At 41.9% G+C, this 22,159-nt stretch overlaps 1 long non-coding RNA gene across 1 annotated transcript; it reads left to right on the forward strand.

Annotated features, from left to right (window-relative positions):
- The first annotated feature begins 514 nt into the window (after window positions 1-514).
- LOC140216195 (uncharacterized) lies at window positions 515-3,608 on the forward strand. The gene is made up of 2 exons (XR_011892881.1): window positions 515-1,082; window positions 3,457-3,608. It is a non-coding gene; the product is annotated as an uncharacterized lncRNA (long non-coding RNA).
- The last annotated feature ends 18,551 nt before the right edge of the window (window positions 3,609-22,159 follow it).

Below are 22,159 nucleotides of genomic sequence, written 5' to 3' on the forward strand. Positions count from 1 at the left end.
TTATTTATTGATGGAACATATAAAGTAAACATTGAAGGCTATATCTTGTACTCTATATTGGTTGAAGATGGTGGAGGTCGTGGGAGACCTGTGTGTTATGCCTTTTTGCAGAATGAAACGACTGAAATTGTGCAGGCTATGTTTGCCAAGTTTGCAGAGTTTAACCCGTTCATTGTATCTGCTTGCAGAGTAGTCATGATAGATAAAGACATGAACGAGCTACGCATTTTGACCAAGATTCTTCCTAATTCTGAAATTTTGTTGTGTACATGGCATGTGCTGCAATGCTTTCAGCAAAAAGTCAATGAGAAAGCTAGACTGCAGCGTGATCAGTTACTCCCTCTGTTAAAAAAAATTGTTTATTCCTTCACTGTGCAGGACTACTTAGACAGGCTTGCTGAGCTCGAAGCTATGGCATCTAAAGATTTTATTTCTTATTACATGCAGAACTGGCACTCCTGTAAAGAAATGTGGGTACATGCATATCGGCAGAAACTTCCTACATTTGGTAATAACACGAATAATCGCATTGAGTGTCACAATCAAAAAATTAAAAGTTATCTCACTTCAAGCATGCATTTGGTTCAAGCAATAGAAGCATTAGTAAGCTATATTGAGAAGGATTTCTTATCTCTAAAATTTTCCAAGTTTAAGGAAATGAAGCTGAACTTAAATGTAAATGATGTCAGTGAGCCATTTCAACTAGACTTGGCCTGTAATTGCACTTCTGAGGCCACAAGTAAAGTACTTGAACAGTATAAACGGTTTAAAGAAGTAGGTTATTTGGTTACTTCCACTGCTAATTCTTATGTAGTGGCTTCAGCAAGTTCTGAGCACAGTGTTTCATTATGCCTGACGCGTTGCATGTGTGCTTTTTATAATCAGTACAGTTTGCCTTGTGCACACATTATAGCAGCTCGCCATTTTGCCAAGCAAGACCTTTTTGACAAAGCATGCATACCAGACAGGTGGTGTAAGGATCATTTCCTGAGTGACAGCTGCATGGTCTCAAGTGCCACACCAGTGGTGACAAGCAGCATTCAGCTGCTGCCATCTGTGAAGCTCGACACTGCTCAAGAAAAGTATTCTTACACCTACAAGAGGCTTTGTGAAATGTCCAAGACTGTGGCTAATGTATTATCTAATTGTGGTGAGAAGGAGCTAATGGAAAAACTTGCATCATGCGAGGCATTCTTCAGAAACTTAACCACCTTTCCTAGTAATCAAATTACAGTTAGCTTACAAGGTACACCAGCTCCATTACCCCAGTTGACTGCTACAAGCAGTTGCAGGCATTCGAATAGTACAAAACTTAATGTACCTTTGGTAAAAGCAAGAAGAGGATGGCCAAAGAAAGTCAAAGCTGTTAAGCGTAAGTTTTTGCCATCGCAAAAGCAAATGGTAAGCCTTGCAATGGTGACAGCAGACATGTTAAATGTCTGCAAACGCTACTCTCTTTCAGATGCCGATTTAAATGCTTTAGTACAGGGCACCTCAATATCAGACAGCGTGATTAACGTAGCACAATACTTGATTCATAAAAAGTTTCCTCACTGGGATGGCTTTCAAGATGTGCTACTTGGCCATCGTTTACTATTTACTAAAGTAGAAAGCCCTTTTATTCAAATCTTGCATGTCCGAAATCCCGATCACTGGCTTACGGTAACCAATGCTGACGCTGATGAAAACACAGTCTTTGTATATGACTCAATTGACCAAGGTACTCCTTCTGATGCCATCAGGCAAATCTGTCACATGCTAAAATTGCAGTCACCAACGCTGACCATTTGCACTAAAGGGGCACAAAACTAGTGCAACACGCTTGACTGTGGCTTGTTTGCAATTGCAAATATGTATTATTTAGCATCAGATTGGAGACCAGAAAATTTAAACCTTAGTCAGAGTATGCTGCGCAGACATTTGCTGAAATGCATACAAAAAGGCAACATGGAAGATTTTCCACTCACAAGCTCCCCCACTACTCGTGTGTGGCCAAAAGATTGTATTTATGAGTTGCATTGTGTATGCAGGCAACCGCTGTATGGCAGAAAAGTACTGGACATTTCTTGTGCATACTGTTCAAAAACCTTTCACAGGGAATGCCTTCGCCTTTTACCAGATAATATGGATAAAAAAATAATTGTGTGCTCTAACTCATGTTTGGCTAGTGCCAAGGAAAAAATCCACACTTGTAGTACGTAGCATTTTTCTCTTTGTACGGCTTTAGCCAAACCTGACTATAACAAGCCAGCATAAAGTGAATTATCCTGTATATTGCACACACAAAACTTCCTGACTGATACTCATGCAAAACACTCACTTGTAACAGAGGCCTTCTTTTTCGTACTTTTTTTTAAAATACTGCCTAAATGTTAGAATACTCGGAAACATACCAGCAGTGTACTTCAAGCAAGCTCCTATCGAGTCTCTATTTTGAGTGACTGGCAAGCTGTTTAAGGCTAAAGATTGCTGTCTACTATGCATGGTTTTGTTTACAAAAATGCAGGTAACTCTAACTTAATTTTTCCACTGAGGACAAATTCATGTAGGACAAACACAATACAAAAGTTTGTTTCCTTTCGTTATAGGTGCATTTGGATTTGAAGAATTACCTGATATAATGAACCTATTTTTAGTGCGTAGGCCAGTTATTATTGGGTTTCAGTGTATCTACAAGCTACCAGTAAACACTGACACAAACCGGTGATGTGAAACTTTTATTGTTCCAGAGCCCCGTTAGCAATATGCCTGTATACTTCGATGCTGTTTTAAGAGGTTTATTTGTTAATTATCAATGCATTAACTTAGATCCATTAGCAGCTGTGCAACTGCTTTATGGTTACCTGCGGCATCGGGATTGCTTAGGCCCAACCACAAGGAACAAGTTTACAACATATTTTTGGCCGGCTATTTGATTTGACGTGGGCACAATTCAGCATCTAGAGCATCAACCCCAGCATCTCATCATTCTTGACGATGGCAGCTGGCGTCAACAATCCGTCAGGAATGTGTTTCTTGTGGTTGAAACTTTAATGTGGGTAGGTTCACTTTGTATTATTCAATTTGAAAACCTGATCAATCTGCTTCTAAGTAGTAGCAAGTATTTTGGATATTCAACTGTGTCACAAAATTTGCTTGCCATCGGTCTGGTACTGCTTTAGCAACCGAAATCTGTACTGACATTGCCCCATTACCTTCCCGTTGCCGCAAGTCTCTCGGCGGAGCCTGACCGCTACAGAGCGCGTTCTCGGGTGGCGGATAGAGAAAACTCTTGTCATGAAGCTGCGCTAAGCAGCTTCATGCAAGACAGGCACTTGTGCCCGCGGACCAACAGGCTAAGAAAATCCTCAACAGCAGCACTCGGGTTGTCACAGTGACATGTTCATCTCGGAGTGCAAGTTGCAGATTCTTTTTAATCCTTTGTACTTCACCTGCGTTTTTTTCCCTCTTGTACAGGTCCACTGATGTACCAGCTGCATGCATTCACACTACCATCAAGTCATCAGGAGCGTCTGTACCTCTATCTAAATATTACACTATTGTCTAAGGTGGAAAATGAGACTTGTATATTTTGCTGTAATGGTTCTGCCAATAAAAGATTGATTATACATATTTCTTTTCTTGCAAAGCTGGCATTGTGTATGTAACAGGCCAGTGCAGCATATAAGCTATAACTTTTTTTTTGCAGATGCATAACGCTCACCTGCTATGAAACCAACTTGCACTGCATAGTTAATATGAAACACAGAAGATGATTGTGCACCATCTTGAGTGCCTTCACATTCTTATTTAGTAATATTTTGCATCAGCTGTGCAGCACAACTTGGCTTCCATGTTGAAGAACAAACTAGCCTACACACGTTTCCTTTTGCACTAACTACGTTAAGTATGTGCCAATTAATTCCTAGGCGAGTCTTTTTAAATACTCCTCCTTGATCAGGTGCTTGTCACTGTCAAAATTGAGGCAAGGTATAGCTTTGTCTACAATTTTTATTGGTTATGAACACAAATGAACAGAGACAGCATTTAAAAAATTCATGCTAAAGGGCAGCACTCTATAACAACCCAACACTCAAGTCCAGATTACACTGTTTTGCAATAAACTTGAAAAACACAACACACATTTACTGTTCGGTTGTCTTTCACTGTTGCATGGGTGATCAAGTATTGGGCCCCTGTACCTAAAGAATTGTAACACAATTCAGTCATCCAAATTACATTTTTGCGTGCACTATGCATACATTTTTTTTTTTTTCTAGAACACTTTCTGGGTATCCCATAGACATTTCGCTGCAAGACATGTGCATATTACATGGATGTCCAGTGAACGTCTAGAAAAGGGCATTTTGAATGTTACCTGAAAACAGCCTCAATATTAATTCAAAGTTATTCTTAGTTTGTTTGACTGAAAGAATACAGCACATTTTTATGGTGTACGACAGTGTAGCCCATCTAAATGTTACTTTAATGTAGCAGAGAAATCTGCGCTGATTAAAAGAGCTGTATAAAGGGAACCTGCTTCACTACATGAAATGGGTATGAAAAGGTGACATATCTGAGGGATAAAAATAATTTCAAGTTCACAATTGGTATAACTTGGTGTAGAGCACTCACCTAAATAAACCTTCCCATTCTTTGTTCACATACTGACTTCCACTACACTATAACACTGTTGAGCATGCAACAATTTTCAATTAAATAAGTAGCAAAATGAAAGCTCATTTGTATTAAACATCCAGAGGAAAAGCTACAAAAAAATGTGGTGTGGAGAAAACACGTAAACATGCACAACTCAAGCATTTCGTGATTAAGCGACTAGAAATTTATGGCTTTTTATTATTTCGCTGCAGGCTGAGCTAACCAATAAAAACTAAGACTTACACAGCATGCTTTGCCACATTGAAATTCATATCACCCTGTTGTTTGGATACTTCAGGTCACGTGTAGCTGTTCTAGGTACTCTAAGGCTTCCACCATAAAGTGAACCCGTATGGCTTAAAGTGCCTTTTCTCTGCACCAAGACAGAAATGTAAATAATCATGTGAAAGTTACTACACACTTCTTTCCTTGGCATTTCAGAGTTGGTAGAGCACACTTAACATACACGTAGCGCAAAAATTTATTTGTTGACTGCCCCACTAAACATCCTACCATGCTGCGGTGAAACTATGCACTTGACCCACCCCCTTTCCCCCGTGCCTAACCCCATAGGTCATGTGCAGAGTGTCACAGAATTCTGTTTCGAGGATTCTTTGCATGCGCTAATGTTTCTCCAGCCATTGAGCATAAGTAAATTAAAAAAAACTAGACTAAAACATAGCACTGCTAACTGTCTAAGTATGCAATAGGTTGTGATGATTGTGACATTTCTATGCATGTGTAATCTTGCACATACTCATTTATCAAAGTGACCTTCCTATAACTTGTACCTCCCACAAACTTGTGATTTCATGCACACAGTGACACAATCGTACACACTCAACCCACCTCCAAAGTGGGTGAAGTACATCCATAAGGCTATAAAGGAGTGTGTGACTGATGGTGGGATTGAATCCTTCTTCTAGCAAATGGCCCAATGTTCTAACCATCATCATCATCATCAGCCTGGTTACGCCCACTGCAGGGCAAAGGCTTCTCCCATACTCCCCAACAACCCCGGTCATGTACTAATTGTGGCCATGTCGTCCCTGCAAACTTCTTAATCTCATCCGCCCACCTAACTTTCTGCCGCCCCCTGCTACACTTCCCTTCCCTTGGAATCCATTCCATAGCCCTTAGTGACCATCGGTTATCTTCCCTCCTCATTACGTGTCCTGCCCATGCCCATTTCTTTTTCTTGATTTCAACTAAGATGTCATTAACTCGCGTTTGTTCCCTCACCCAATCTGCTCATTTCTTATCCCTTAACGTTACACCCATCATTCTTCTTTCCATAGCTTGTTGCGTCGTTCTCAATTTGAGTAGAACCCTTTTCGTAAGCCTCCAGATTTCTGCCCCGTAGGTGAGTACCGGTAAGACACAGCTATTATACACTTTTCTCTTGATGGATAATGGCAACCTGCTGTTCATGATCTGAGAATGCCTGCCAAATGCACCCCAGCCCATTCTTATTCTTCTGATTATTTCCGTCTCACGATCCGGATCCGCCGTCACTACCTGCCCTAAGTAGATGTATTCCCTTACCACTTCCAGTGCCTTGCTACCTATTGTAAATTGCTGTTCTCTTCCGAGACTGTTAAACATTATTTTAGTTTTCTGCAGATTAATTTTTAGACCTACTCTTCTGCTTTGCCTCTCCAGGTCAGTGAGCATGCATTGCAATTGGTCCCCTGAGTTACTAAGCAAGGCAATATCATCAGCGAATCGCAAGTTACTGAGGTATTCCCCATTAACCTTTATCCCCAATTCTTCCCAATCCAGATCTCTGAATACCTCCTGTAAACACGCTGTGAATAGCATTGGAGAGATCGTATCTCCCTGCCTGACGCCTTTCTTTATTGGGATTTTGTTGCTTTCTTTATGGACGACTACGGTGGCTGTGGAGCCGCTATAGATATCTTTCAGTATTTTCACATACGGCTCGTCTACACCCCGATTCCGTAATGCCTCCATGACTGCTGAGGTTTCGACAGAATCAAACGCTTTCTCGTAATCAATGAAAGCTCTATATAAGGGTTGGTCATATTCCGCACATTCCTCTATCACCTGATTGATAGTGTGAATATGGTCTATTGTTGAGTAGCCTTTACGGAATCCTGCCTAGTCCTTTGGTTGACAGAAGTCTAAGGTGTTTCTGATTCTATTTGCGATTACCTTAGTAAATAGTTTGTAGGCAACTGACAGTAAGCTGATCGGTCTATAATTTTTCAAGTCTTTGGCGTCCCCTTTCTTATGGATTAGGATTATGTTAGCATTCTTACAAGATTCCGGTACGCTCGAGGTGATGAGGCATTGCGTATACAGGGTGGCCAGTTTCTCTAGAACAATCTGCCCACCATCCTTCAACAAATCTGCTGTTACCTGATCCTCCCCAGCTGCCTTCCCCCTTTGCATATCTGCCAAGGCTTTCTTTACTTCTTGCGGCGTTACCTGTGGGATTTCGAATTCCTCTAGACTATTTTCTCTTCCATTATCGTCGTAGGTGCCACTGGTACTGTATAAGTCTCTATAGAACTCCTCAGCCACTTGAACTATCTCATGCATATTAGTGATGATATTGCCGGCTTTGTCTCTTAACGCATACATCTGATTCTTGCCAATTCCTAGTTTCTTCTTCACTGCTTTTAGGCTTCCTCCGTTCCTGAGAGCATGTTCAATTCTATCCATATTTTACTTCCTGTGTTCTAACCGTTAACACATCCTTGCACATACACTTCTCTTGTGCCAAAGTCACTCTTTGAAACATCTGGTGCGTGCAAAACATGCCAGTTTCTCGCATTCTTCCCTCTTGACAGCTGGTACTTTGAGATGATGTGTTAGACTGCACTGCCTTTGGGATCAGGCTACATTTTCTGCTAGATCCTTCAAAGCGGTTGAAGTTCACCTACAATGATATCACATTCAAAGTAATAAACTAACATTGTCCCAGTAAAATCCGATTAGTGGGTCCTTGTAGCTGTTTATATTATGCATTAATGTGTCATGCTCTTAATGTGTCAAGCACCTAGAAGTGACACCACCATGTTTTTTAAGTCCAACCTTTCACCTGTCTGCCAATCATGTATGTCGGCATTATGAGCAGAGAAGAAATCATGCTCACTCGACTGGCACACCCAGCTTAGCCTGCTCAAGCTTAGTGGAGCAAGGTCTTGTTAATTCATCAATGTATTAAAAACTCCTTCATCAAAATGTGTTCACACTAAATCAGGTGTCACACCTGAAGCGGTCTGCGCTGGACGCATGAAAGAAGACTAAGGAATGGGCTAGGGGAGAAGTGAGAAGGAAGTTGGAATAAATGGCGGACGACACCCATCTCACTTAGATTATGTCATTTCTGTTGCCGTTCTAGTTAGGAACGCTACATTTTGGCGCAGCCGACAGTTTTCGAAGACCAGCCATGCGGGTTATGTTTTTCGTCGACCAGGCGTCATCGGAGTCTGTTGTGTTCACCCGATACCAAGTGCACGGTCAGCCAGCGACGGACCGTCCTCTTGAAGTTAGTTCTACCGCGCTGATCAACATGGTGCTGCAACAAGCTGCAATCAGCCGCCAAGCCCTCGTGCAAACAGGATCGGTGACAGTGAATCTACAACTGCGGACACTGAGAGAACTCGTTCTGGAACCCATACGACGTGGCACCCTCAAAAAGGAAACGCCTGCCGGGAAGGTGAGCCTAGACTTGAGTGTTATGGAACTGCAAAGGAACATTATACAACAGATCGAAATAATGAGAACTTTCGTCCAAGCGCTTAGTCGAGAGCAGTCAGCACGAAGCATTGTTGAACCAGATGTTTTTGAAGGAAACTTGCAAAATGCTCACTACTGGCTGTGGTTTTTCGAGTACGCCTGTGACAAGAATATGTGGCACTCCGACGATACAAAGATTTGGAATATGCGCCGCTATTTGGGCGGTATAGCCAGAAGATGGTATGACGTGCAACTCATGGATCATGGAACAACATGTTGGGAACAGTGGAAAAGCAGCTTTTTAGGGGCTTTCGAAGGCAATGCAGTAGAAAGCTGGGATGCGGCACTACGGTTCAGTTAGACAAGTGGCTCTCTGCTTGAGTACTGTCTTGAGAAAGGGTCGCCTATTATATTCTGCAGAACCGAAGCTGTCGTCTTCTGCTGTTGTAGCTTTGATAACGCAAGGGTTGTGTATCGAGATCCGTAGTCATGTGCAGCTCAAAGGTCCAAGAACGTTTGATGGCCTTCTGAACTTTCTACAGACCTCAGTGCCAAGAATTAAATCGAGAAGACAGCTAGATGGTAGAACAGAGCAACTTGATTCTCGTGAGCTGAGTGAGCATCTAGAGTCGTTGCCGTCAACTGAATGTGAACACAGCTTCATAAACAAATCTCTGGGAAGCGTAAATCATGACTGTGAGGATGGTGAAGAACCAATTACCGCAGTTCAAGGCAACCTACTTCCACATAATCTGTCTACCGTGCATCACAAGCCCCAGAAAAAGAGCTTCAGTGAGACAGTGTATTTGGTGTCGTCAAGCTTATTGTACACCCCCATTAAGGTAGATGGCATTGAAGTGAAGGGTCTCATTGACAGTGGAGCTTCGGTATCTATTATCAACAAGACTCGAGTGGATGCCAGTCGCCTGCACGCTGGTAGAACGTTGCGTGTCCAAGCCTACGATGGGTCAGTGACCATGCATAGCGAATGGGTAACCCTGGCTATTGAATTTCGAGGAAATGCTATTACCAGTGACGTATTGGCAATTCCCAATGTCACCTATGATTTTCTTTTGTCCCGTCCAGACATGAAAAAACTTAAGATGAACCTCTATTGGGATGACGAGGTAATGGCCGAAGACATGATAAGAACAGAAGATCCTGGTGAAGAACCTAGTGTATCAAGGCTAATTTTTCACCAGGAAGACATCAAGACTAAGTACCCAGAGCTTATATGCATGGGAAGCTACCTTCCAGCAATGAAATCCCATGTCGTTCCTTTCGAGCTCGCAGATAAAACAAAGGTTCGTAGAACGCCCTATAATATGTCCAGAGATAAAAAGGTGTGGCTGAAAAAGGAGTTGCAAGAAATGTTAGACGCAGGTATCATCCGGCCTTCTGTATCCCCATTTGCTTCTCCTATAACTATTGCACCTAAAGAAGACGGGACATTCCGCCTCTGCACAGACTATCGAGCCCTCAATCGTCAAACAGAATTGATACCTTATCCAATGCCGAGAATCGACGACATCATTGACGAAACCGGTGGTTGCCATTGTTTTTCACGAATAGATCTCTGCAAGGGCTTTTGGCAGATTCCACTAAGTGAAGAAACGAAGAAGTACACCGCGTTCATAACCCCATTTGACTTGTTTGAGTACAACCGCCTACCATTTGGTTGGAAAAACTCCCCTGCGTGGTTTCAGAAGATTATGACGGACATTCTGAAACCTTACCTGGGCACATTTTGCAATGTGTACATCGACGACATCATCATCTACTCAAAGACAAAGGACGAACACCGTAGTCATCTTTCAAAAGTTCTTCATACCCTCAGTCTTGCCCAACTCAAAGTCAACTTCAAGAAAAGTGCGTTCTTTCAAGATACCGTAGTATTTCTTGGCAGGGTGTTTGATGGACAGACTAAAAGCACCAAGCAAGAATCGGTAGAGAGAATCTCCAAGCTGGTAAAGCCTTATGATGTGCACTCCCTGCACGTTTTTCTTGGCCTTGCAGGACACTTTCGGGCGTTTATCAAAGACTACGCACTGAGAACAAGGTGCCTCACACGTTTAACTCAGAAAGACGTGCCTTTTCATTGGGACGAGAAGTGCGAAGCTGTCTATCGTGAGCTTGTAAAACTAATATCGTCGGACCCCATCTTGCGAATACTGGATTTTTCTTTGCCTTTCGTGCTGAACACGAACGCATCACATTATGCTACTGGTGCAGTTCTATACCAGAAGCCATCCAAACAAGCTGATCAAACCAAACACTACGTCGTGGGGTACTACAGCTATACCCTGAAACCCGCCGAAATCAATTACTGTACCACAGAAAAGGAAGCTCTGGCCGTCTTAAAAGCTGTGCAGTGCTTTCGTACTTACCTGGAAGGTGCCAAATTCATACTTTTCACGGACCATCAAGCACTGACTCAACTTCTGAGCATGGCCCAGCCGAGAGGCCTCATTGCTAGATGGGTGAACTATCTGCAACAATTTGATTTCGTAATTTCGCACCGTCCTGGCCCACTCCTCACTGACGCTGATGCACTATCAAGATTACTTGTACAGGAATCAAGCAATAATCCAGAGACAATCAATCATATTAAGCTATGGGAAGGTACAGAAGAGCTCCAGTTTATCAATGGAAGGTATCACGTACCACCAACTATGATTCCAAGGATTCTTCATCTATACCACGACACCCCTGAATCGGGTGGACATGATGGCTTCGGGCGCACTTATAAGAAATTGCTCATGAGATTCACATGGCCGGGCATGAAAAACGACATCAGCCATTACATCCGCACATGCCACCTCTGCCAGGTGAACAAAGCTAAATTCAAGCAATCGACAGACGTTATGACAAACCCTGAATATTCAAGCGTCCTGTTCGAAGTAATTCATTTGGACTTTGCGGAGCTCAAAAAGAAGGGGGAAGGAGTCAAGCGAACGCAAGCTTTCTTGCTCTCCATAGATGAGTGCACAAGACGATTGCGGCTAAAGCTGGCAAAGAAGACGCAAACAGCGTAATAAACCTCCTCAAAGCTGAATGTTTTAAGCACACAAAGACGCTCGTCTGCGACAACGGGCCGGCTTTCCGGAGTGCCAAATTATCAAAGTGGGCACAGGAGCACAGCATAATGATAAAGTATTCTTCTCCATACCACCCGGCAGCAAACGGCCTAGCGGAACGTGCCATACGAGACATCAAACAGTATCTGAAGATGTATCCAGACTTTGCCGGTGGCTGGAAGTGCTGTCTCGAGGCCGCTGTGAAACATCATAACAGATCATACACCATGGGTTTAGGCTGCAGCCCTCATTTTGTAACTTCGGGTACAGTGCCCATACTTCCTGCAGATCGTGAGCTAGGTCTCCTTGAGAACCTCGAACTTGCGGAAGTAAGGAAAACTGTGAAAGAACAGGAGGTCTACAAGCGCCGCATGAGGCGAAACTTTGATAAAAGGCACAGTAGCAAGGTACCGGACATACAGCCTGCAGACTATGTCCTTTTAAGGAAAGGAGCTGTGCCCTCAAATTCAAAATTTTGCGGACCATTTCAAGTTATTAAGACTGCATGCCAGCATGGAATATTGAAGAATGTCTGGTACGCCGGAGCCTCGGGCCAAACGGAGTGCACCGCTGTTGGAAACGTATTCAAGTATTACCCCAGGAGGTGTAATTAAAAGAAATCCGGAAGAGTGAAGCGGTCTGCGCTGGACGCATGAAAGAAGACGAAGGAATGGGCTAGGGGAGAAGTGAGAAGGAAGAAGTTGGAATAAATGGCGGACGACACCCGTCTCACTTAGATTATGTCATTTTTGTTGCCGTTCTAGTTAGGAACGCTACAACACTTTCAGAACGGATGGCAGGGTGCGAAGTGGAAGAATGGTAGTAGAACAGTCACGATACCACTTTGCTTGAGCAAAGTTTCAGTAGAGCTAAAACCGAGTTCAAGCATGCCTAGTGCATCAATTAATGCAGCTTTCACTGGGAAAGACATGACAGGGTGCTGAGTGCAAGCAGAACAGAGAAATGAGTTGCTGCATCATGCTGTATGAAATGGTGCCACTGTGGGCAGGAGGAAGTGGCTTGATACAGAAGAAAACGGTTCAACGAAGGATTACTCGGTTGCATGGCGATGGAGCAAAAACAGCGGCCGAGTGCACCCGCGTCTAGGGCAAGCTGCCTCGGTGTTCTCCGGTTACGGATACTAGAACTGAACACGTTGCACCATCTGGGGCGGTATGCCCCATACTATGAAAGAACTCAGCCATCAGCAAGAGCATGGAGTTTCCTACTAAACTGAGTACAGGGACTTCCCTTGCACCACACATCGGCACACATTTCAGTGCGAACACCCAACGCGCGTAAATTCGATGTTAGTTTGCAGTGGCGGCGCTGTGGACTCATTGTTTAGGAGCACAGCAATAACTATTCGTTACTACATAATAAGTGCAAATTTTCTCGGACGCAGTACGAAATCCCGCACTAGAAATGATGTTTGCAAAACGCGCTACTTGTCCATCCAGACGCGGAACAGTTATAGCAAGCCGAAAGCAGACGCACTTGTTTAGATACAAATATTGTAAAACTCGTAACCGCATCGTAAAACTCACCGTCAGACTCATCATTGTTGAAAAGCGTTAAGAAGCGACTGCCACGCTTCAAATTTAAACAACGCGCATAAGAGACGCGAACTCACGAACACTACGATTCGCTAGGACATAAGAGGATTGGATTGACTTGCAATGCTTGCCCGGATCTCTTTCGTACCTGAACAATGTGGGTGTTACCGCTGGTTTCAGCATTTCATTTGTTTATTATTACGCGCCGGTTCTACTAGAAGCGGTGTCAAGCGAAAGTTCTGCGACATCGCTACCCGCTTTGCATATCCAATGTTCGGTCAGCTACGTACGATGCACAGCGCCAATGCGTATAATACATTACGTTCCCTCTAGGTCAGTCATTGTTTACGGCTTTTCAACGCACATGCCTGCTAAACGCTTTTCCTGTGAGAGAATCACACTCAAGTCTTATGTGAAGCGTAAACTCGAACGTACAGGCTCAATTTACAGAAGCATAATAAAACATTCGAAAAAGCGCCGGCTATGGCTGATGACTGCTGCTGCACGCTTCACAGCATGATTATCATTCATTCCGTAAAGAGCACTTATTCATTCATCAAAAGAAACCTGCACAGCCTTATCATTGATCTAAAAAATAGCATATGCCTGTGAAGCTGCGAGCTCAGTATGAAGTTTCATTGCCTCTCCACACATAATTAAACGCTTTAGTGCATGAAATTCTATCAGACCATGCGATGTTATTAGAATTTATGAAGCTTCACAGCCCTACACAGGCGTTGAGGTAAAGCCCTCGACAGACGCAAACAAATCGTGCAATCGAACGAATGACTCCACAGTGCGCTTGTGCTTAAGGTGAATGTAACCATTTGCTGCCCCTCCGCTCAAGATGCCGTCTCAAAGCGTGAAATTCGGTCATATCGTGCGACATAATAACAAACTTGTCGAACTTCACCGCACTGCCCAAGCGTTGAGGTAAAGCCCTCGGCAGACGCAAACATATCGTGGAATCGAGCGAGTAACTCCACAGTGCGCTTGTGCTTAAGATGAATGTAACCATTTGCTGCCGCTCCGCTCAAGATGCCGTCTCAAAGCGTGAAATTCGGTCATATCGTGCGACATAATAACAAACTTGTCAAACTTCACCGCACTGCCCAAGCGTTGAGGTAAAGCCCTCGGCAGACGCAAACATATCGTGGAATCGAACGAGTGACTCCACAGTGCGCTTGTGCTTAAGGTGAATGTAACCATTTGCTGCCCCTCCGCTCAAGATGCCGTCTCAAAGCGTGAAATTCGGTCATATCGTGCGACATAATAACAAACTTGTCGAACTTCACCGCAGTGCCAAGCGTTGCGGTAAAACCCACGGCAGAAGTAGGGCTGCATGAAATGCCATGAAAGCACAGGTGGCGCTTTTGCGCGTGATGTGAAGTGAAAACATTTCGTGCCACTCTGCACAAGTTTGCATCTCAATGTGTCTTTTTCAGGCAGACCAGGTGATGTCGTTACAACTCCGTCAAGCTTAACAAGACTACACCAGCATTGCCATAAATCTTGCAGCAGAAGTAGCTAAGGTATTAGTAAACTTAATTAATACATGGGCAACGCTGAGCGCCGACGGTAAATGCAAACATTATTTCTTTCATTGCACGCATGTCTGTGCATAGCTGCTTGAAACGAAGGAAGTGCTGTGCAGTGCAATATTAGTTATATCAACACTTATGCACGTCACTGCAAAATTTAAGGATTCTACGGCTTGTATGCTTAGTCAAAATACAAAAATAGTGAATCAATAGGAAGTGTTTTTATTCATAAGATGAACGAAAACATTCCATGCCTTTTTGCACACAAATCACAGCATGTATAAAAAAAACTGAAAATCTCAAGGAACTCCTAGTAGATATGTGCAACTTTCAGATAATAGCATGTATGCCAAGATAGCATCAGCTGTCAAAATTAAGAAGTATCTTTCAACTCCTCACAGTCTGTCACTCCCTTTGTGCAAAGCACTGTGAGCTCTCTCTGCTGCAGCCTTCTTGGCACAGCGCTCCTATGTCACTTCGTCAGAGCCACTGAGGAGAAAAAAATAAGACAAAACCAATTTTATACCTGAGCTGGCTGCCAGCCATCACTACCACCTAGGGGCCCTCAACGCTTGACATGATGTCAAGCAAGCTTCACTTTTCAGCTGTCCCCTGCCTCCAAGCAATCTTTTTGCGCCTTTCTTGCTTATAATATAAGCGGTGAAGTTATGCACACAGTACGTAAGCCACAACATTCAGCAATTATAAGTGACATTATTCTCATGCACTTAAACCTAAGCATTTTATTGTTGCAGCTTTAATATTGAATAGGCATGCTTGGATAGTGAAATTTGCTGATTGAATCGATAGCAATATTCAGGAAAAATTACCTCTGAATATCGAATCAAATATTGAATATTCCCAATTTCTAAAATAACGAAATGAAAAATGCCGTAGAGTCTGTTAAGGAAAAAAAGACTTGCTGGCCTTTTTGGATGCGTATAGTGCCATTAACAACTAGATGTCAAGTCAACTAGGAAGCTTGTAAATGAGAAGCAAAGGAAAGCACAATCATATCTGGTGCACAATGACCATGACACAAATAAAAGAAAATGAGCAGCATGTCCCAGACACATGTAGTAGAGTATAGTAGAGTATACAGCTCAGTGAAGGAGTTAAGGGCAATACTGCAGCCCTGCATATCATTTTGAAGGAATCCAAGCATATGGAGAGATTGACCAAACATAAATTGCTTTGTCTAATTAGACAGAGCAAATGCAAAGTCTTCCTAAGGCACGACATGCTTACTCAACTATAGCATGTAAATGACCTCCTCCATATCTTTGTTTAGAAACTGGATCATCTGCGCAACAATCACAGTTGTCCTGCACTATAACCATTCAACGATTCTTCATTTATATCAGTCTTCCTCCTTGTAGACTGCAAGAAGTGTTGTTGTCTTTTACAGTATTCGAACAAAACAAATGTACTATTCGACAACTTCAAATAGTGAATTCTCGAATCGAATACGAATTGAATAGCAAAGACTATTTGATTCATATTCAAAATTTTGAATATTTGCACACTCCTATTATGAAATTGCAAGATTGGCTTGTAATCGCAATATATGTGGCAAATTTTCTATTAAAAAAATGTGGTTTAGCCCCCACATGCATCTCATTTCACAGCCAATCAACCATCACTTAATTTCCTTGCATTGCTGCTGTTCACTCTGTCTTTTATACATTGCCACATTTGCACTGATAATAGTTGCTACTGGACATATCAATTTTATCTGCAGCATGATGTATAATGTCCTATATATTAACAAGGAATAGATGATACTAGAAATTATCAGTTATCATATATAATATACAAGACAGTTAACTGATAATCTATAAGAGTACCAAAATTGGTGCTAGAGGAAAGGAGGGCAGCAATGTGCAGCAGAGGATTGGGAGTTGTAATTCGAGATAGCATAACTGCACTGTCCTAGAATGGAGTCAGCTAATTCAAAGCAAGGATATGACTGAAGCTTTCAATGCTGAAGCAGACATAAATTGGTTAATGAAGTTAATGATGGCCATGTATGCACCTTGAAAAACATGGGAGCTTGAATATAAAAATTAAGTGTACCCAGCAGCACAGATTGAATTCAGATTGTACTTAGGCACAGAGGATGGCCTGTCTCTCCTGCCAGATGGTGTCCTGCTTGTCTCCCCTCACAGCCACTAGTTGTGGACGGTGGTGGCAACTGATACAACCAATGCATGCAATAATGCAGAACATAATTTAGGTAATTTTTGAAACATGGAAGACTTTTGTCTACCAAAGCAGGTAACAAAAGTGGTACTCATATTTTTGAGTCTGAGAAGAATTAGTGTGCATGTAAATTGTTTTCATATTGGGTCCTAGCTGTGCTTCAAACCACAGTGTGCCACATGGCTCTGTTCTGGCCCCCTTGCTGTTCATCATTTGTCCTGCATGGAGGCTTCAAGACATCACAAGCATTGAGTTCTTTATTTATGCTGATGACATGACGATTTGATCAACGTATGGGAATCTTGATATGCAATTTAACAGCTGCAAAATGCTCTTGACATACTCACTGAATATGCAGAGACTGTTGGTCCCCAACTATATATAAGAAAGTCCTGCTGCATTCATGTTACTAACAATTAAGATAAGGAGAAGTAAGGTCAGTCTTCAAAACTGACTTTGAGGTAGGAATCAACCCATCAGTCATGCTAACAATTCATGAGCTACCTCTCCTTAGCCTTGGAATTCATCTTTCTGGTTCAGGCTTGAACTAGCCTAGGCCAGTCTTGAAGTCATCGACCTTGACTTTGGACTTAGTATACGGAATTCAACCAAGTGCTGGTAGAGCTCCCACTGAGGTGACACAGCAACTTGCAAGTTTTTTTAAATTTCACCATGTATCACCTATCAAGCACAGTTTCGTTGACCGAGTGCTCAGCGGTGGGCTATACTAGATTTCACCATCTGAGAAGTGAGGGCAATAATGGTACTGAATCAAGTCTTATCTCAATCCAAATGCGTAAATTGCATGCCCAGCTTAGCCCAATTATGAAACTTGTCATTCTGTGCAAGCATGTAAGACACCTACGATAACTTATCTCTCTATTAGTTGCAGCTCTCTCTTCTCATTTATACAGAGATCCTCCCATGATAATGACATTTTCTGACCTCCTGCTGTATGGCACTGTACTTATATTAGCACTAATACAAGAATAATGTTTAGGAGAAGTAATTATGCAGCTATTTCATACGTGAGATATCAGGATGCCTAGAGGGCACTGTGCAATTTACCCAGGCTATGATTTTCAGGGCAACATAGGATGGATCACCGTCATCACCCCATTTACAGCATTAAAAATTATTTTTCTTTTATATGCACACACCTGTCCATTTGACACGAAGAAAAGGCTTATTTCAAGACTGTGAGACACTAATTAATTATGCATGCTCTCAGATCCTGCCACACTAAATCATCTAGGAAAGTTGGCGAAGATTCTAGACAGCATCGAAGAGAAGAAAAATTGAGGCCTGGAAACTACGGGCAGGCTAATGTGTACTTTTGTGCTCTCATTTATTACTATGAGAATATTCGAGGTTCATATGTGATGGCTTTGTGATGAGAAAAGAAAGAAGTTAGGCAAGGATGTCAGCTGCTATGAGATGTGCTTTATTAGAAAGTATAGGCTGCATTAGTACCTGTGTGGGTAAACCAGCATGTTCCCTGAACAAGTGAAGCTATTTTAGCCTACAAAAGCTGCCTTGAGGCTACTTGTTTTGCTTCATTTGTTGGCAAAAGGTATCTTGCTCTCTTAAAACAATTTTCACAGGAAAGTGCTGCATACTTATAAGATGCACATCATATCTAAGGCAACATGTAAAGCTTTATTTCGATAGCTAGTAAAGACTTGGCCATCACTAATGTCTGTGCTGTGTACTGATGTGGCAGCACCACGCTTACACATTTAGACATCTTTTGCAGTCAAGCATGCAGGAATGCAGACAACTTTGAAAACCTGTCTCACGTACTGATGTTTAAATTGTGTCAGTTTCCATCGTCTCCATGCTGCGTGATCACACGAGAGGTCAACACGGGTCAAAAAATTTATATTTTACATTCGATAGAATATTTTATATTTTATGCACATATCACTCAGTAGCATGAAAGTGAACATGACTTCTATGCCAAATGAATATTTAGGAGGAAAAAAAAAAATTGGGAAATTCCTCAGTGCGGAGGCACCTATTTCATGCACAAGGCATTCTCGGAAATTCGCAACAATGTGAAATACAATACATTACAGCTACAAAGAATATATTTTTGTCTGTAAAACATAGACGTAAAGAAGGGTTAGCTAGCCGTGCAAAACAGAAGTGTTTTAGCATAACTGCTTAATTTGCTACAATTTTCAAAAGTTGCTATATCTACAGTTTTTTATCAACTATACCAATCCGTGGAGCCTGTTGAAATTTGGTGGACTCTGAGACCTTAACCTATTCAACAACTTTGCGCAATATTGTTCTTGTATCACAAATTATCAGTTTTACAATTCACTACAAATGTGAAGTTTTGACGAAAATGAATGCGATATAAAAATCAAAATAAAGAAACAACATTGTAAATTAAAAACAAGTTGCATTATTTTGTTTGTAAGGACAATACTACAGGTGGTAGAAATGAAAGCTTCACAAGAACATAGCAATGTGCTAAGAAAAGGGGACATTAGGGTAAAAAGAACATGCACAAGGCTCTGACTTGCCTAAACTTGACCATGATTGTGACAGAAAGGCAGTTTTGGCCTTATGGTTAATACCTATACATAATAGTGTGTTCACTGCAATCATTATTCGCTTTAATGGGAATAAAGAAGCATCAATATAACCTTTACGTGGCTCTTTTATTTAACAGCATATGTGCGCAGCTTATGGCATAGATAATTTTTAACGAAGGCTTTTATTTCTTTACGTGCTAGAATTAACTGTTAGTTCTCTGTGAATGTGCACAGGTAACACAATGTACGGCAGTTGAATGCCTCTAAAAATGTCACACTGGTCATAATATAAACGTCATTATATAACCTAAGATGCAGTGGTGGGAGTGGCAATGGTGCTGGTTAAAGCAGTGTTAGCTGGCACATAGTTCCAGCTGCCAGGTGCCTAAAACTGCCAAAACTACCTTTCTGTAGCAATCATGGTCAAGTTTAGGGAAGTCAGAGCCTTATGCATATTCTTTTTATGCTGAGGTCCCTTTTTGTCAGATTATGTCTGATGTTTAATAGTACAAGGGCCTGCAATGACTATAAAGAATGCCATGAATGTTGCATGATACATTTAACACTTAAAAATGGATTGCTATAAATAATTAATATTGGCTGTATACAGGCTTAAAATTACTTGCTGTATAGGAGTGTAAAACATATCTGCTGTTAAAATTACAAGCCTATAAGTGATGTTTGTCTTTGCTAAAATGCATGAGGAGATGAGAAGATAAAGCATTTGAACTGGTGTGGTCTTTTACCAAGCACTCTGCGCCTTTCCAGAGCCCTTACGCACAATGGTTTGGAAGCTGGCACTCCATGTGCACTGCAGCATTGCAGCTTAAGCCTTCAACTGGAGGCAATGCTATGATTTAAGACTTTGAAGACACTGTATATATATCCAGCATACCTACACCACTGAGAAAAGTACCTGACAGTTTTGTTATTGAAAAGTAGATTGTTGCCAAGGAAAAGGGCTGTACTGAAAGGTAAACAGGTGCACATTATATCGCACTTCCTGTCACAGCCTATACAAGGCTGATAGTATTTGCCAAATAAATAAATAAATAAAAAATATATAATGTAATAATAAATTGTTGTTATGCTGTTTTATGGATAGGCCTATTTTATAGACATGCTTTATGGTTAGACTACCTGTTCTCCATAAAGACATGGAGAACAGGTGGACCCTCCAAACTTGTTGCATGTTGATGACTCGCTGCTCATCAGAAGGTAAGAATGTGTACATGCCATCCGTTTGTATTCTCCACATTCCAAATTCCAGCCACCTTGCTTGTCTTTTCATTGGGATCAGGCTGCACGAAGTGTAAAAAGGTAAAAACAGAAAAAGCAAAATCTGATTGCCAAACAAAACATGTGTCCAAGTGTGTATGCTGCTCCCTAGACTTGGTATACCTGATCCCGTTATCTTGTGATGAGGCGTAACACGAGAGTGCAGAAGCACCACCATCCATTCACTTCGTCTTGACTGCCTTACTATTTGCCCAGTTACTGTCACTCATGTGGATGTAACCCCATGCTCAATGACACACTTATGCTTTCCCATCATTGTAACAAATTAATGAGCGAAATAATTGAAACATTATGTATCAACAAATTACGAGACAAATGTATTAGCCAGGCTTAAATGGTGACCCTTGTGACCAAGAAATGCAATTATCTAGATGTGTGTCCTGAGTGAAATGAATTATTGTTACGTATTTATTTTTGTACATGTCTACCATACCATTCTCTAACATTGTTTTGTTATCACGTGGCTTTGTGAATCTACTTTTGCCATTTATTTTTCTCGTTGTGTATACTGTTGCTTCAGGACATATATATATCTATGTATATATTAGCGTTTTCCTTAAACAAATATTTTTCTTGCATATACAGTGCCAAGTCTTTACTTTCTTCACCTCTCTTCTTTTGTCTGTGTTACATCGTGCTGCCAAGCAAGACATCGCTATAAATCTGCACCCCCTTGCCCATCTTTCAGTTATTCTGCAGTGTGTGTAATTCATTACTGACCTTTATATATTCCATGTATCTTGCAAATTGCTTCTGAACATTTTACACAAGAAAAGCTTTAGGTCCGTGAATGAAATGTGAGCTCGACTTTCAGGGCCTCTATAAGTGATGGATGCTTCTTCCTAATCTGTGAGCCAGAGATGTATCCTAGGCAGCCTCTACAGGGGGGCCCAAGTCAAAATATGCAAAAGAGAAGGGGGACCTCACTGCACACTATGAGCGCTAAAATGCCAGCATTCTCAGGGGAAGCCTGGGCCCTCAGGACTCGGACTGTGCCGGTGCTGCAAGCTCATTTCATTCTAAGCCACGGCGAGCAGGCACCATATGCAATTAGGCCATGCACAGATACTTGTGTAACTAGCTTAGGACCACGTTTTTGTGGTTTTTATATGTTTGTATTACTTTCACTGTGCTAAGGCAGTCAATGTGTAGTAATATAGCTTTATGAATGCTTGTGCCTGTAATATGGGGAAAATAACTGTTAGTGCTTTGCTTGTAAGGATGCTTGTTTGCAGATTAACAGCCTCAAATGCAACAAAAGAAGGTCCCAGTGCTGCAAACAATACTCTTGCTTGTGATTTTGAGGCGTCAGTGATGAACTCTGAGCATGTATACTTCAATTTCAGTTCTAAGTATTGCAGTTGCATATATGCACACCTAGCACATGCTTGGAAGCTTAAGGAATGAGGTGTCGCACTCTTTGCATTGTTACTGTTGAAGTGGTTAGCATGGGTCATTAAACGATTTCCAAGGATCGATCTGTCCAAGATCTGGCAACAGTGCTCTTAACATGCATTGTGAATGGAAGTCTGCATGTTGGCCATGTAAATAGCTCAGAGTATTTGACATGCCATATACTACAGTGTGGCAAC

Source organism: Dermacentor andersoni, chromosome 2 (assembly GCF_023375885.2).
Source record: "Dermacentor andersoni chromosome 2, qqDerAnde1_hic_scaffold, whole genome shotgun sequence".
Lineage (NCBI taxonomy): Eukaryota > Metazoa > Arthropoda > Arachnida > Ixodida > Ixodidae > Dermacentor > Dermacentor andersoni.